Raw genomic sequence first — 10,291 nt, forward strand, 5'->3', positions numbered from 1 at the left:
ACAAGGATTTACATCCAGGATTGGCCCTGACTCCGTTCCTTGAATTATAGTCCTGGCAAATTGACAACCCATTGGCCTCACTGCGAAAGATGTTGATGTGAAAATTTAAGAGCCCCTAATTCAAGTTCCACTAAACACAATATTGTTAACATATCTCTGACTGTAGATACGTGTCTACAACCTGAACCCATATAACTCGGTGAGGAACCATAGGCTAGCTTTGTGATCAAATTCCTGGCCCATGCGCATTTTTCTGGCAGCATGTGCCTTGGCGGCATTAATTGTCAAAAAAAACAAAAATGTTATTACGCTCTTTTCGATAAATTTACCAAATAACATATTTTGAGTGTGCTTGACTTGAATGAAGAGATAGGACATAAACATCTATTTTTTGTTTTTTGTTTTTTGTTTTTAGTATTCATAGGAAATGTCTTTTCCCACCATAATTAATTAAATATAATATTTATTTTTAAAATTGTCTTTATAATTTTTTCAATTATAAATTAATTTGTGTAATATTTAAAATTTATTAAAAAGGTTTTATATTTTAAAAATTATTACTACTTGTTTACAAAATTTTAAAACACATTTACATGCAATGAGTGGGGTTAGATAGTGCACCACTTTTGTAGGGCCCTCGAATCAAACGAGATTAACAAATTTTCCATGTAGGCTCCATCTCTAAACAAACAAAGCCTAAAAACATTCCTGAATGTACTAATGATTAACAAAGTCAAATATTCATTCTGAATTAATTAAATTAAGCAAATAAGGTTAAAATATATTAAGTGAATGGAGAATGAGATACAAAGCAAGTTTAGTGAAGAAAATAACCTATTGGCTCCTAACACTTGGAAGATTAAGGTAAATATGAGTTCTTTAGCATTTGTAGAGGTGCCTATGGGAGAGGGAGGAGGACACAAAAACTTTCTATCAAGAAGGTTATGCCGGGATCGGCTATAAATAAGAACTTTCTTAAGGAGGATAAACAAAGGTTTTTTTACTCTAATGATGGTTTGATGGATATCTTTACTCTAGAAAGTTGGCCCAAGATTAGGTTTTTGAAAGGTTTTAGGAACCATGTTTGGAAGCTATTGGAGAATGACTTTATTTTAAAGCTACTAGGATATTCTATATCTCACCAGGTGTTGTAGGAGAAATTGATCAAGCTATGGAACTTGAGCGGGTGATATGAACTAGCTTTAAGGACCAATATGAAGGTTTTCGAGAGGAATCCTTCACGTGCTTTATCTGTTTCACATCCACAAACTCTCGAGACACGTGATTAGGGATTAAGACATAAGGGGTTAATTATATAGTGTTAAATATTAGCTTGATATCCTTGGGATGAAGCCAAATCTTGATCTCTTTTAATCCAACGGTCTAGATTACTCTATTATTGTTATAGAGTTATGTTTGTTAGGTGTTGTATAATGAGAGAAGAGAGAGAGAGAGAGTGAGTTCTCTTGTATTTGGAGAGTGGAAAGTGTGAAGGTATAGAGAAGAGCTGTTGTTCTTGCTTGATTTCATTAAAGCAAGATAAGACCCTTCTTTTTGAGGTAATGCTAGTTCTTAGAGCTTGGTAACCCTCTTGTGCCTTTATGTCTATTTTTTGTACTCATGTACTCTCTTTTTTCCCATGATATAGTGAAGCATTGTTCTCCTGTGGATGTAAGCTTGTTCTTAGTAGAACCATGTTAAATTGGTGTCTCTAATTTTATTCTTGTGAGATTGGTTGTATGTTATCCTTGCATTGCCCAATCATTGTGTTATTGCTAGGTATTGTGATATTGCACACCAAGTGTTCGAAAAATTACCACACTAGTTACACGCTTCCTCACACGCAACATATAGATGGTATAAAGCTAGATGATGCAATGGATGAGGATAAATAGCTTGACCCCTTCTCTTTCTTCAAAATCCTAATACAAGAAGTGATGCGGACCAGATTGATGAGCTAGCTTGCGCCTACATGGACAAGTGGGATGCGATGACTTAGGCGGGGTCATTTCCGTACTTTTCCTAAAAAGCTAATTTTGGTGATCAGAGGACCCCGTTTATGGAAAGATTTTCTCCATCCATATCTTGGGTTGTAAATCTCTGATTGAGACGCCGTTTTTGGCATTCGCTATGTTTGGTTTTGAATTTTTATTCTATGGTGTCAACCGAAAATTTTCTATTTTTGGAAAATTTTGATTTATTTCTCTTTTAGTGTTTTCTTGTTGGTCTATTTATTTGTAAGCTTTCAGATTATGAAGGCAGTTTGGAATTGAAATAAAATTGTTTTGTTCTTTGTCTTTCCTCTAAATTCCTGGGCATTCTTAGACTAAACAAGGTTTAGATTTCCACTACGTTGTTGACTTGGGTATTCTTAGACTAAACAAGTCCACAACCTTACCCCGCTGCGTCAGTTGGTACCAGAGCTTCGTTCGACCTTGGAGGAGACATGGCACCTAGGCGTGAGTAGAACCTTCAAGACGTCAATGAGCGTGAGCAGATGAATCAAATGGAGCAGAGGTTGGTGCAATTGATAGATCAACGACTTGAGGGAATATGGATGTGATGACCCAAAGGATGGCGGCGATGATGAATAACCAGATACCAAACAGTAATCAAACTAATGTTGGTTCTGGTGAAGAGGTAACTCAATACAGGAGAGGTCCTACAGAGTATAATCAGAGGCGATGAGAGACGAGGATGCGCACCGAGATTCCTGAATTCCATGGAGGCCTACAACCAGAGGAGTTCCTCGATTGGTTGATGATTGTGGAGGAGATCTTGGAATTCAAAGGTGTGCCATAAGACAAATGCGTGCCTTTGGTGGCTACTACGCTTCGGAATAGAGCCACTGCATGGTGGCAGCAACTAAAGCTAACTCGGAACCAGTTGGGAAAGCTAAAGATCTGTACCTGGGAGAAGATGAAGAAGCATTTGCGCGCGTAATTCCTCCCTTATAACTTTCAGAGGCTGATGTATCAAAAGCTGCAAAACTTGAGGCAGGGTACCAAGTCGGTGGATGATTATACCACGGAGTTTTACCAACTTGTGGCCTGGAACGAGATTTAGGAGACGGAGGATCAGTTGGTGGCGCGCTACATTGGAGGGTTGACGATGCAGATTCAGAATACAGTTAACATGTTTGATCATGTTTCTGTTTCTGCAACTCATCAGAGGGCGCTACAGGTGGAGAAGCAAGGAAGGCGTAATCCTAGTATTTCTGAGATGCATAGCAGTGGCGCTAGCAACAGTAATTCCCCTAATGGCGTGAGTCGTGCTGAAGCGAGCAGTGGACGGGCGCCTGTCCAACCCGGAAAAGCAAGCAACGACATGTTCCGGTGTTTTGGCTGTGGAGAATCGAGCCATAGGCTATCTGAATGCAAGAAGTCCGCCGGCAAGAAGGTCCTTCTCATTGAAGCAGCAGAGTTTGAAGAGGAAGATGAAGAGGTGGCAGTAGAAAAGCAAACCGATAAAGAGGAAGTTATCGGAGGAGATGTGGGTACTACATTGGTTGTTAGGTGATCTTGCCTAACGCCACGAGTCACTGAGGAAAATTGGTTGCGGACGAACATGTTTTAGTCTACCTGTATTATCTCTGGCAAGGTATGTCGCTTTGTTATTGATTCAATGAGCTGTGAGAACATTGTATCTGCCACAGTCATTCAAAAATTGGGAATCGTGATTGAGGAGCATCCTAGGCCTTACAAGCTTGCATGGCTCAAGAAAGAAGGCGAGGTGACCGTGTCTCAACGTGTTTTAATCTCCTTTTCTATTAGATCAAAGTACAAGAACACAATTTGGTGTGATGTGGTCACTATGGATGCTTGTCATCTGCTGTTTGGGCGACCGTGGCAATACGATAGGAGCGTTGTGCATAATGGAAGATCTAACACTTACAGTTTTACCAAGGATAGAGTTAAGATTGTGTTACTACCTAGCAGAGACACAACCCACACCAACCCAACTCGGGACAACACCAATCTACAGACCTTGGTAAAGTTCGAGGAGGAGATTCTACAGTCAGATGTGGTGTTTGCCCTTATAGGAAAGGGAGTTGCAGTAGAGGAAGCTATTCCACGGATTGCAAAACCAATTGTGGATAAGTTCAAGGATGTGTTTCCTGATGATCTTCCTGATAAACTGCCACCATTGCGAGATATCCAGTATCAGATTGACTTGGAGCCCGGCGCGGCGCTTTTAAATCGGCCCCACTATCGAATGAACCCAACAGAGCATGAAGAACTGCGGCGACAAGTAGAAGAATTATTGGCCAAAGGGCATATTCAGGAAAGTTTGAGCCCCTGTGCGGTTCCAGCCCTTTTGACACCAAAGAAGGATGGTTCCTGGCGGATGTGTGTAGAAAACCGAGCCATCAATAAGATACGGTCAGGTATAGATTCCCTATTCCCCATCTTGATGACTTGCTTGACCAACTGAGTGGAGCGGCCATGTTTACCAAGCTAGACTTGAAGAGCGGGTACCACCATATTCGAGTAAGGCCTGGTGATGAATGGAAGACGGCATTCAAAACACATGAAGGGATCTATGAATGGCTCGTGATGCCTTTTGGGCTATCCAGCACTCCCAGCACCTTCATGCGGGTGATGAACCAGGTTTTGAGGCCATTTATTGGCAAATGTGTTGTTGTATATTTTGATGATATTTTAATTTATAGTGCTAACCCCGAGGAACATCGGGATCATTTGCGGGAAGTTCTTGAAGTTCTTTGCAGGGAGAGGTTCTTCGCCGCAACCAAGAAGTGCGTCTTTATAACATCAAGGGTATCATTCCTTGGCTATGTCATTTCTGGAGAAGGCCTGGAGGTGGATGAATCCAAGGTGGAAGCAGTGAGGCATTGGCCACGACCCACCACCATCACGGAGGTTCGAAGCTTTCATGGGCTAGCACCATTTTATAGGCGATTCATTCCTCACTTTAGCAGTATCATGGCCCCATTGACGGATTGCATGAAAGGTGGGAGACTTCTATGGACTCAGGAGGCGGAAAGGGCGTTCGAGGCGATCAAATTGCGCCTCTCTTCGGCCCCAATTTTGGTGTTACCAGATTTTCACCAACCTTTCGAATTGCACTCGGATGCCTCCAAGGTATGGATTGGGGCGGTCTTGAGCCAGAACAACAGGCACATCGCCTATTTCAGCGAGAAGTTGACCGGTGCTAGGACGCAGTATAACACATATGATATGGTGTTCTACGCCGTTGTGCTGGCTGTCAGGCATTGGCGCCACTATCTTTTCCACAAGGAGTTTATCCTGTACACTGATCATGAGGCGCTGAAGCACCTACATCGGCAAGATAAAGTGTTCGCACGGCATGCTTCATGGGTAGCCTATTTGGAGAGTTTTACTTTCGTGGTGAAGCACAAATTGGCGGTGACCAATAAAGTAGCCGACGCACTAAGCAGGAGAAAGGCTCTTTTGACCAGAATGCACGTTGAGGTACCCAGATTTGCCTCATTCAGTAACTTACTTACTTCTTACCCCTATTTTTTTGGTGCTCTGGCAAGAGTCAAACGTGGGGAGGAGACTGAATTCTTGCTCCACGACGGGTTCTTGTTCAAAGGAAACCAACTGTGCATCCCTGATTGTAGTTTGCGGCCCCTCATCATCAAAGAACTACATGGGGAGGGTCATGTCGGGCGGGATAGAACCTTGCACTTGGTTCAAACCTCCTACTTCTGGCCAACTATTCGCAAGGAGGTAGAACGCTTTGTGCAAAGGTGTCAGATCTGCCAAGTATTTAAGGGCGCGACCACCAATGCGGGGTTGTACATGCCACTTCCGATTCCTTCTCAACCTTAGACAGATGTCAGCATGGATTTTGTGATGGGACTACCCCGAACACAGTGAGGTAATGATTCCATCTTCGTGGTTGTTGACCGTTTCTCTAAGATGGTTCATTTTATCCCTTGCAAGAAGACCACAGATGCGGTGAACATGGCTCAACTCTTCTTCTGCGAGATTTATCATTTGCATGGTCTTCCTACCTCGATTGTGTCTGACAGGGACACTCGTTTCCTTAGTCACTTCTGTCGAAGTTTGTGGAAGATGGCGAACACCAAGTTAAATTTCAGCAGTGCCTACCACCCTCAGACGGATGGCCAGACGGAAGTTGTCAACAAATCCCTGGGAAACTTGCTGAGATGTCTAGCTGGGGAGCATGTGAAGAGTTGGGACCAGAAAGTGTGCCAAGCGGAATTTGCCCACAATCACGCAGTCAACTGCAGCACAGGCTTCAGTCCCTTCCAGGTGGTGTACTTTTCTTGTCCCAAGGGGCCTCTCGACCTACTTCCACTACCGAGCAACACCAGACTACATGGGAAAGCGGAATTTTTTGTGGAAGGATTACAAAAAAATCACAAGACAGTGCAGGCTAACTTAGAACAAACTACAGGAAAGTACAAGAAAAATGCGAATAAAAGGCGTCGGCATGTGGAATTTGAAGTTGGTGATTATGTGTGGGCCATTATGACTAAAGAAAGGTTCTCTGTGGGGGAGTACAACAAACTGTCCCCCAAGAAGATTGGGCTGGTGGAAATTATTGAGAAGATCAACCCCAAAGCTTACTGACTTAAGTTACCAAGTCATGTTCGAACCGCTGACATGTTTAATGTTAAACACTTGGTGCCTTACCATGGTGATTCCTCAGATGATGATAATTCGGGGGAGAATTCTATTCAACCTGGGGGGAATGATGCGGACCAGATTGATGAGCTAACTTGCGCCTACATGGACAAGTTGGACGTGATGACTTAGGCGGGGTCATTTTTGTAATTTTCCTAAAAGTTAATTTTGGTGATCAGAGGACCCCATTTATGGAAAGATTTTCTCCATCCATATCTTGGGCTGTAAATCTTTGATTGAGACATCGTTTTTGGCATTCGCTATGTTTGGTTTTGAATTTTTATTCTATCGTGTCAATTGAGAATTTTCTATTTTTGGAAAATTTCGATTTATTTCTCTTTTAGTGTTTTCTTGTTGGTCTATTTATTTGTAAGCTTTCGGGTTATGAAGGCATTTTGGAATTGAAATAAAATTGTTTTGTTCTTTGTCTTTCCTCTAAATTCCTAGGCATTCTTAGACTAAACAAGGTTTAGATTTCCACTACGTTGTTGACTTGGGTATTCTTGGACTAAACAAGTCCATACCCTTACCCCGCTGCGTCAAGAAGCGACATGGTGGTTTTCCTAATGCAATATAGAGATTTTAGAAACATAGATGCATGAAGATAGCCCGTATGTTGTGCCTTCGAATTTTGTTATGGTTACTCATTTTGAAGTGTAGTTAAACCCAAAGAATATTAAAGCTAATAATTCTTGTAAATTTAGTTTTAAGGAATAGCATAGGAGCAAGAATAGTGGCAGAGCCAAGATTTCAATCCTAAGCGGAACTAGAATCAAACATATCATACAAAAAGTCCTTTTAATATAATTTATGTTATATATACATGCATATATATATATATATATATATACACACACATATATATATGTATGGATATGCATTACTGTTATTGGAAAAATCATTTAAAATTTATTACATTTAGATTTCATATATAAAAGCATCGATTGTATGCACAAAAAAAGTTTAAATATTAGAATATAAAAAGAACTAATAAAAAAGAGTAAAGTTAGTATGATAAAACTGAATACAATGTTCGTTCAAAGAAAAAAAAAATCATTAAGTATAGATTATGGGTTAAAAGATTCATCATTTTCATTCTTGATACAAACAACATCATTATCAAAAAGAAATTTGTTCTTTATTTTGTTGTGAAGTTTTGTTTTTAAAATTTTCATTATTCACAATGTTTTTCCAATGGTTGTTGCTGAAATAGGGAGAGTTAATAGAAGATGTATCAATCTATTAACTACACTACAACAAATTGTATTTTTATTGACAACAAAAGTTATCACTAAAAGCAATAGTTTAAGTCACAATTAGTAATAGTAGCAAATTTTAAAAGTCGTCACCTCCCAAAATAAATACCTCCGATGCTAATACAAGGGTAACCTTTTTAGACAAATGGTCACAATTACTCCATATTTTTGTGACCAATTTCATGATACACTAATAAATTTAATATTTGTGACAAAGCGATGTGGCTACAATAACCTTATTTATTTATATCAATTTTGTTGACACAAAAAAAAATTTTAATTATGACGATTAAAGTGCTCACAATATTTTGTTCAGTTGTGTCAATTTTGTTGGCACAAGAAAAATACTAAATTGTGATGAAAAAGCCGTCACAATAATCTATTTTATTGTGACAATATTATTGACTCTAAAAAAATTCAGTAGTAACGAAATTTTTTTGTCAATAGTAATATTTTTATTGGTGACTAATACTTCATCACTAATGTTACTTTGAGATATTGTTATGTATTTATATTGTCACAAATAAAATTATTAATTTAAAAAGTGGTAATTGTCAAAAACCCCTTCACAATTTCTTTTATGGATAGTTACCCCTCCCAACTTTTAATATCTTCAAAAAACCCCTCCTTTTTCCTCAACTGATTTTTCAACCCATCATGCATCCAACGGATTGAAACATAGTCCATTAAAATTTTCATGGATGATATTACCCTTGCATGGGAAGTTGTGGACAACCACTATATAGTGCGAAATGACCATCATGCCCATTATGTAACCACTTTGGCACTTGAGAAGAAAAAACCAGAAGATAAACAGGTTTTTATTGGGTATTCATCTTTATTGGCAAAACTTTTTTTCCTCTCTTCGACCTTTCATCTACTTGCAAGAGAGGACCCGCACTTTTTTCCCTTATTCGCCAAGCGTTTGATCCCCAAGGATACTGTGTTATGGAGAAAATAGTTACGGGAAGCAAGCTTACTTAGGACATATGTTGTCATTCCTCGAACGTAAAGTGGTGAACTTTGCTCTCCGCTCATTTCTTTTCTCCTTCTTACCGAGTCTTGGATGCATTCTTTAGCTTTCAATACTGACCTTAGACCTCCGCTGTCAACTTAACTTCTTTCTTATGTTGGTAAGCTTCTTTCTTTTTCTAGTTTCCAATCTTCCTTCTTGCTTTAGAAACTATGGATTCCTATTCAAGTCCAGGCTCTAACAACGGAAATGGAAGAAGGACCACCTTCGATGGATTCTGATTTCAAGTCCTTGTTCAATGTTGATGGGTCACTAGGCTTAGAATAAGTCATTAAGAATTTGTGTTATAGTTTTACATTATATGTTAATGCGTATCTGATTAAGTTTAGTAGTTTCCGTTTAATAGTTTTTTGTTTCTGTTTACCAATATGTTTTTTACGTTTAATAATAGTTGTTTTTGTTTAAGTTATCTTGTTTCCATTTATCAATCCTAGTTTCTGTTTAAACTAACACATTTTTCATTTAATAGTCTTGGTTTCTGTTCAACAATAGTTTTCTTTTGTTTAAATTACCTTGTTTCCCATTTATCAATCCAGGTTTGTGTTTAAGCTAATGCGCTTATCCATTGTAACGTAGATCACATAAAAAAGATCACATGGCAAGAAATAACAACCATTCAAATCGATTCTAGCCACAATCAAACAACCAAAATTACTAACAAATCAATAAAATGATCCAAAAAGATTTGATCTTCAAAGTCAAATACCAAAACCATCACCAAATCAATTAAACAAAATAAAAAAAACAAGAACAAGAACTTTAGGGAATCAGAACGTAAAAGAGTTACCTTTTCATAGATATATGGATCAATCTCTCCGGCTCCGAGTTGAATGAGGTGACCGAGAAAAATGATGCAGCTTTTGGCCTCCGAGCTTTGCAAAGCGAAGGATTAAATGCCCATTTGCATATTACCCTCTCAAATCCTCTCTAATTCTCAATTAATTCTTGTTCACAACCCCTCTCTCTCTCTCTCTCTCTCTCTCTCTCTCTTTCTTCATTTCTTTAGTATTTAATGCTCATCTAATTTATCAGCTTACTTGCATATTATCCCCTCAAATCCTCTCTAATTCTCAATTAATTATTGTTCTATAAACTTTAGACTATTTTACCGTAATCCTTTAAATCATGCAGATTTCTATCAATATTTCCCTCTAAATTTAGAAATTATTACCTCCTCAAATCCTCTCTAATTCTTAATTAATTCTTGTTCGGGTTTCAAAATTATCTTTATTTAAAATATGATTTAATAAAATGTGAATTTGAATATGAGTTATTAGAAGTTGAAGAAGTAAATTAAATATAAAGATAAATTTTAACGTTTTACATTTAACAATAGTTGTTTTTTGTTTAAGTTATCTTGTTTC

Source organism: Dioscorea cayenensis, chromosome 19 (genome assembly GCF_009730915.1).
Source record: "Dioscorea cayenensis subsp. rotundata cultivar TDr96_F1 chromosome 19, TDr96_F1_v2_PseudoChromosome.rev07_lg8_w22 25.fasta, whole genome shotgun sequence".
Taxonomy (NCBI): Eukaryota; Viridiplantae; Streptophyta; class Magnoliopsida; order Dioscoreales; family Dioscoreaceae; genus Dioscorea; species Dioscorea cayenensis.